A 7503-nucleotide genomic window follows, 5' to 3' on the forward strand; every position below is an offset into this window, starting at 1 on the left:
AGTGAGTGTCAAAGAATGGCACACACATTAGCAGGCACTCCATAAGGGGGAGTTATTATTGCAAACGGGGGCACTAGACACCAAGTGAAAAACAGTATGGTACATATGCTACAGTGGATGAGAGGGCAGAGCTGAAAGCCAGACTGCCTGAGTTCCAAACCAGGCTGCTGGCCAGGTGCGGTGGCTCATGCCTGTAATCCTAGTACTTTGGGAGGCCAAGGCGGGTGGCTCACTTGAGGCTGGGAATTCGAGACCAACCTGGCCAATATGGCGAAAGCCCATCTCTACTAAAAATACAAATAAAATTAGCCGGGCCTGGTGGCATGTCCCTGTAATCCCAGCTACTCGGGAGGCTGAGGCAGGAGAATAGCCTGAACCCAGGAGGCAGAGGTTGCAGTGAGCCAAGATTGTGCCACTGCACTCCAGCCTGGGCCACAGAGTGAGATGCTGCCTCAAAACAAAACAATACAAAACAAAACAGGCTGCCCTGCCACCTCCTGTGTGGCCACAGGGAATCTCTCTAAGCCTCAGTTTTCTTCTCTGTAAAATGGGAATAATCATAATACAGTTATAAGGATTCAATTAGATTAGTTGCCCTGGAAACAGTGCCTGGCACATAGTATCACCTAATAACCATTAACGATTTTTTATTTTGTTTTATTTTTCCAGTCTCTGCCCCAGTTGGGAAGCATGAACTATTTTTAATTAGCCACACAAGTTAGTAATGTCGGTAATGGTGCTGAAATCACACGGGTCAGTGTTTTGAACAAAATTCACATGGAAGTCATATTTAGTGAGCATCTACCTATATACCTGGTGCTAACAGAAGCCATACATTTAGATACATGTATATGTACATGTAAACACACACATATGCACACACACATAGTGTGAAGTAGGTACTGCTGTCCTCATTTTTTAAAACCTTTATATTATAGAGCAAAACAGTTGCAGAAAACCACACAAATTAAATTTGTAGCAGCCAGGTGCAGTGGCTCACACCTGTAATCCCAGCACTTTGAGAAGCTGAGGTGATTAGATCGCTTGAGCCCAGGAGTCTGAGACCAACCTGGGGAACATGGCAAAACCTGAAATGCCATCTCTACGAAAAATACATAAATTAGCCAGGCATGGTGGCATGTACCTGTAGCCCCAGTTACTCAGGAGGCTGAAGCAGGAGGATTACTTGAGTCTGGGGAGGTCTGAGGCCACAGTGAGCTGAGATCACCCTACTGTACTCCACCCCAAGCAACAAAGTGAGACACTATCTCAAAAAAAAAAAAAAAAATTGTAGCTTAGTGAGTTATATAAAGGCAAACACCCTGTAACCACCACCCCGGTCAAAAAACAGAATTTCTTCAGCCACCTCAGGGTTCCCCTCCCCACCTCACCAGGTACTCCATACCAATCACAGTCCATCCCCCCAAAATAATCACTAATCTGACTATTAATTACTTCCTTGCCTTTCTTCATGACTTAATCGTCTGAGTGTGCATTGCTAGATGTTATTGTTTAGTTGAGTCCACTTTTTATTTTTATTTATTTATTTTTTGTTGAGATGGAGTCTCGCTCAACCGCCCAGGCAGTGGCATGATCTTGGCTCACTGCAACCACCGTCTACCGTGTTCAACAGATTCTCCCGTCTCAGCCTCCCCAGTAGCTGGGATTATAGGCACCCACCGTCATACCTGGCTAATTTTTGTATTTTAGTAGAGGTGGAGTTTCTCCATGTTGGTCAGGCTGGTCTCGAACTCCGGACCTCAGGTGATCCGCCTGCCTCGGCCTCCCAAAGTGCTAGCATTACAGGCGTCAGCCACCACTCCCGGCTAAACATATTTGATAAGTTTCAATCAGCTGCAAGTATTGTCTTTGTTGCAGCTAAAATTGTTTCATCCACAGGCTGGCTTATAAGTCCTTTTGGTGTGACCCTGGTAGCCTTTGATAGTTTCCTTGTTAATTGGCATGACAAGATATTCCAGGCTTATTTTGTATATTTCCTGCTACAGATCTGGAATGAGTAATTTCTTCAAGAAGCCTTTTTATTTTTATTAATCAAAACTATTATCTGGGTGCAAGATATGCTCATTGCTACAAGACTGATCATGGTTTAAGTCTTTTTAGTAGCTAGAACTAGGTATTATATGTATGAATACACACATATACATTTCCTTTAAAAATAGTCTCAAGTTCACATTGATATATCCAATGTAAATAGAGTTTTATAGGATGTTTACGAAATCTATTCTGTATTACATCTGTAGTTCCTTTCTTCCACACTTGGAATCTTTCGTTTTCAAGGATACAGGGGCTGATAAAATGGAAAGATGCTATAATTACTGGTTAAAATGACTCAGTAATTCACAGGGGTTAAAAACTCCTTTAAACCTTAGGTTGTGTGGCAAACACCTTACACTCGCCCACTACTGGAGTTGGCAAAACGCTTTCCAGTTTCAGCTGCTGTTTTCCCAACAACACGTGAATACATGTTGCAATTTTAGCACTCTCCATGTCTCAGGCCCGTCAGACACCTTGCTGCTTCCCTTCTGTTTCTAATGCACAGAGATGCCAATGGCATGCAGGCCTTGTAGCTGTTGGTGATTTGTCCCCACTCGTTTTTTGGAGTTCATGAAGATGTCTTGTCACTTACTTTTGTTGTAAACGTGTTTATGAATTTTTTTCTATTTTTATTTGGGGATTTGGGGAGATTCAAATCTATGCTAGGCATTATTGCCTCTATCCTTCCAGAATTCCCCAGCTGGTATTATTTTCACAAATGAGGAAACTGAGCCCCAGGGGAAATGTGATTTGCCCAAGATCACACAGCCAGTGACAGCGCAGAGATGCATGTGAGGTCACCTGCTTTCATGCAACGTACAAAGAAGATGCCTGATATGGACCACTCCCTCCTCATCTTCCTCCCTATTTCCACTGGTCAGTGTCTTTACAGGATTCTGGGGGTTTGTGGGGGGGGGGGGGCTTTTTTGTTTGTTTTTTGAGGTAGAGTCTTGCTCTGTTGCTTAGGCTGGAGTGCAATGGCACGATCTCGGCTCACTGCAACCTCCACCTGCCGGGTTCAAACGATTCTCCTGCTTCAGCCTCCCGAGTAGCTGGGATTACAGGCACCAACCACCACACCCAGCTAATTTTTGTATTTTTAGGAGAGATGGGGTTTCACCATGTTGGCCAGGCTGGTCTCGAAATCCTGGCCTCAAGTCATCCTCCTGCCTTGGCCTCCCAAAGTGCTGGGATTACAGGAGTGAGCCACCGTGCCTGGTCCCATGATTCTGTTATTGACAATCAAATGAAATTATCCACGCAAAGAGCTCATCACTGTACCAATGAAAGCATTCAATAACTGGTAGCAGTTAGTATAGGATTTTATGGTTGATGAAACCAATGGTTGGAGAGACAGATAACTGTTCCATTGTTACACAGCTGGTGACACAGGCTTTAGACTCAGGTCTGTCTGACCAGAACCTAACATTCTTTCTCCCACACTAGTTCTTAATTCGGAGCAGCTTTGTCTCCCAGCTGGTATTTGGCAATGTCTGGAGATACCTTTGGTTTTCATCACTGTGAATGTGGAGTGCTACTGTCATCTAGTGGGTAAAGCCTAGGAATGACATTAAACATCCTACAGGCATCTCTCCCATGCCCCCGAAACAAAGACTTTTCCAGCTCCAAATGTCAATAGTGCTAACACTGAGAAATTATGCCCTATATTATGGTGCCATCCTAAATAAGCCTTACCAGGCCAGGCACGGTAGCTCACGCCTGTAATCCCAGCACTTTGGGAGGCTGAGGCAGGCAGATCATCTGAGGTCAGGAGTTTGAGACTAGCCTGGCCAACATGGTGAAACCCGTCTCTACTAAAAATACAAAAATTGGCCGGGCGTAGTGGTACACACCTGTAGCCCCAGCTACTAGGAACGCTGAGGCAGGAGAATCGCTGGAACCCAGGGGGTACAGGTTGCAGTGAGCCGAGATTGCGCCACTGCACTCCAGCCCGGGTGACAGAGTGGGATCCGTCTCAAAAAAAAAAAAATAAAATAAATAAAACTAAATAAGCCTTACCTTCGAATCAATACTAAGGCTGGTCCTAGGAGATTTTCTGAGCTCAGAATCACAGGCCCTGAACAGAGACAGCTCAGGCATGTCTAGCCTCCTCCAGCGTGTATGCAATGCAATGTCAAGATTTTTTTCTTCAGAGGCTGGATGAAACTAGGAGTGCAAGATGTTTGAAACCTTCCAAACCAAGACACAGGGCAAGCTGCTCCCTGGTGATCTTTCTGCTTGAGAGTGGGTGATCATCACCAATAAACAGACATTTCATGATACAATGTGCCAGAACTCTGCACGTGCCATTCTTTTTTTTTTTTTTTTTTTTTTTTTTTGAGACAGAGTCTCACTCTGTCGTCCAGGCTGGAGTGCAGTGGCATGATCTCGGCTTACTGCAGCCTCTGCTCCTGAGGTACAAGCGATTCTCCTGCCTCAGCCTCCTGAGTAGCTGGGATTACAGGGGTGTGCCACCACACCCAGCTAGTTTTTTTGTGTTTTTAGTAGAGACGGGGTTTCACCCTGTTGGCCAGGCTGGTCTCGAACTCCTAGCCTCAGGTGATCCGCCGCCTCAGCCTCCCACAGTGCTGGGGTTACAGATGTGAGCCACTGTGCTCGACCTGCCTATGCCATTCTATGACATCCTCCCAAGGACCCCCTCTAAACAAGGGCCATATCCCCATTTTATACATAAGGAAATGAGTCTTTTCAAGAGGTTGTTCAGACTCCATAAATTCTGAGTGTCCAAGGCAGAGAAGACAGACATCAAATACCAGCTCAAACACTTAGTCATCATGTGACTTTGGGCAATTTTTTGTTCTTCTCTGATCCTTTTTCCCAACCTGTAAAAACAGATAGGGCTACATGACCTTTAGGACAAAGTAAAATTTGGGAGCATGGTGTCATACAGACTTGAATTGATACCCAGCTCTCTCTTTCATATCTTGAGCCCTTAGGAGACTTTCTCTTTCTGAATATTTTACATTATTTTATTTTATTATTATTTTTTGAGATGGAGTCTCGCTGTGTTGCCCAGCCTGGCGTGCAATGGCACAATCTTGACTGACTGCAACCTCCACCTCCCGAGTTCAAGTGATTCTCCTGCCTCAGGCACCAGAGTAGCTGGGATTACAGGTGCCTGCCACCATGCCCGGTTAATGTTTGTATTTTTAGTAGACATGGGATTTCACCATGTTGGCCAGGCTGGTCTCAAACTCCTGACCTCAAGTGATCCACCACTTTGGCCTCCCAAATTGTTGGGAATACAGGCGTGAGCCACCAAGCCTGGCCTCTTTCTGGATTTTAGTTTCCTCTTCTGTAAATGGGACAATCCTAGCTTGCTGTTCACAGGGTCATTGTAAGGTGAAATTAAGATCATACAAGCACAGTGCCTGGTATATATAATCATTCAAAAAGCAGAAACTCTTTTTGTTGTCATTGTTTATCAGAGATGTTCTAATCCTGATATAATCTGGTTCTCTAAAATGTAATACCAAGAGGAACAAGAAATAATGGCCCTCAGTTGAGGGAAGAGGCAGGGATTTCTGGGGCATCTCTGAATCCTCTCCCTGCCCTGCCCTTGAGACCAAGTTCTTCTCCTGCTGGCAGCATCTAGGATTGCCATCTGGGCTCCAGGTACCAGTAGTAGGTCCTAGGTTTGGGTTGAGGAGAAGGGCAAATTTATTCCAATACCTAGGACAGCATGGTTAGGACAGGGTCATCCCTCACCCTTTGCCACAAGAGCTGCCATTTGGCAGGGCGCAGGAGAATGGCTTGAGCCCGGGCAGCCTCCCAGGTGGTTGGGATTACAGGCCTGGCTAATTTTTGTATTTTTAGTAGAGACGGGGTTTCACCAGGTTGGCCAGGCTGGTCTCGAACTCCTGAACTCAGGTGATCCACCTGCCTTGGCTTCTCAAAGTGCTGAGATTATAGGCATGAGCCACCACGTCTGGCTGTTTTGGGGGGTTTTCTTTTTGAGACAGAGTCTCGCTCTGTCGCCCAGGCTGGAGGGCAGTGGCATGATCTCAGCTCACTGCAACCTCTGCCTCCTGGGTTCAAGTGATTCTCCTGCCTCAGCCTCCCGCGTAGTTGGAATTACAGGCATGTGCCACCACACCCAGCTAATTTTTGTATTTTTAGTAGAGACGGGGTTTCACCATGTTGGCTAGGGTGGTCTCGTTGTACTCCTGACCTCAAGTGATCCACCTGCTTCAGCCTCCCAAAGTGCTGGGATTACAGTCGTGAGCCACTGCACCCAGCCTTACCTTATGTTTTAAAAGATTTCACAGATGTGATTAATGTAAGGATCTTGAGATGGTGAGATTATTCTGGATTATCTGGCTGAGCCCAATGTAATCCCAAGAGTCCTTATAAGAAGAGGGAAGCAGGAGGATCAGTCAGTAGTAGATGTGACAACAGAAGCCAGAGGTTGAGGTGATTTGAAGAAGGGGCCATAAGCTAAGGAATGCAGGTGGCCTCTACAAACTGTAAAAGGAAAGGAACTGATGCTTCCTCGAAATCCCCAAAAGAATGCAGCCTTGCCAACACCTTGATTTTAGACATTTGACCTAGAGAACTGCAAGAGAATATATCTGTGTTGTTTCAATCCATGAAGTTTGTAGTAATTCCTTGTAACAGTAACAGGAAAATAATACATAGATTTAGCAAACAAAACAAAATCCAGGATGCCCAGTAGTCATATTTGAATTTCCTATAAACAACAGTTTCTAAAGTATAAATGTGTCCCAAATGTTGCATAAGACACACTTATTTGTGTGTGTGTGTGTTTGGAAAGGAACATACTTAAATGTTTATCTGAAATTCAATCTGTAGTGAATGTTATATATTTTGTCTGTCAATCCTAGAAGTGATGAAACTGAGAGCAGGAGTCAAAACTCATGATTCCCAGGTCCCCTCCACACTGCTGCCCCCTGCCCCTCAATCTGGCAGAAACTGCCACGTTCTTGTGGCCCTCATGGGTCAATTCCCATCTTCTTGGGACTCCTCTTGCCCCTGGGGTAGGAAAACGAAAAGACTGTTTAAGGTCGTCTCTTTGGGCTCAGAGTTCTCCTGGACCACCAGAATTTCTCTCTAGAAACGGCTTAGTGTCTACTCTGCCTCAGAGGGACCTAGGAGATTTGCCTCAAAGTTTCAGTTGCACAAAATACTTGCGGGGGGATCTTAATGGACTGGGGTGGGGGTTAGTAAAGCCTTTGGCTGGAAGGAACGTAATGAACCCCAAAGCAGGAAAAAAGTAATTATTGAATCAGGCTGCAGAGCAAGAATCAGGTTTCAGATAAGGAAACGGAAGCCCAAGGAGGAATGGGGACTTGCTCCAGGTCACTCAGTTAATGACAGACAGGTGTCCCCTGGTTTGGAATCTCCCCTTTTGGAGCAGCTAGTCCTGATAGCAGCCATAGTGGGGGGAGGTCTAGAATGCTAATCCTG

Source organism: Pongo abelii, chromosome 21 (assembly GCF_028885655.2).
Source record: "Pongo abelii isolate AG06213 chromosome 21, NHGRI_mPonAbe1-v2.0_pri, whole genome shotgun sequence".
Lineage (NCBI taxonomy): Eukaryota > Metazoa > Chordata > Mammalia > Primates > Hominidae > Pongo > Pongo abelii.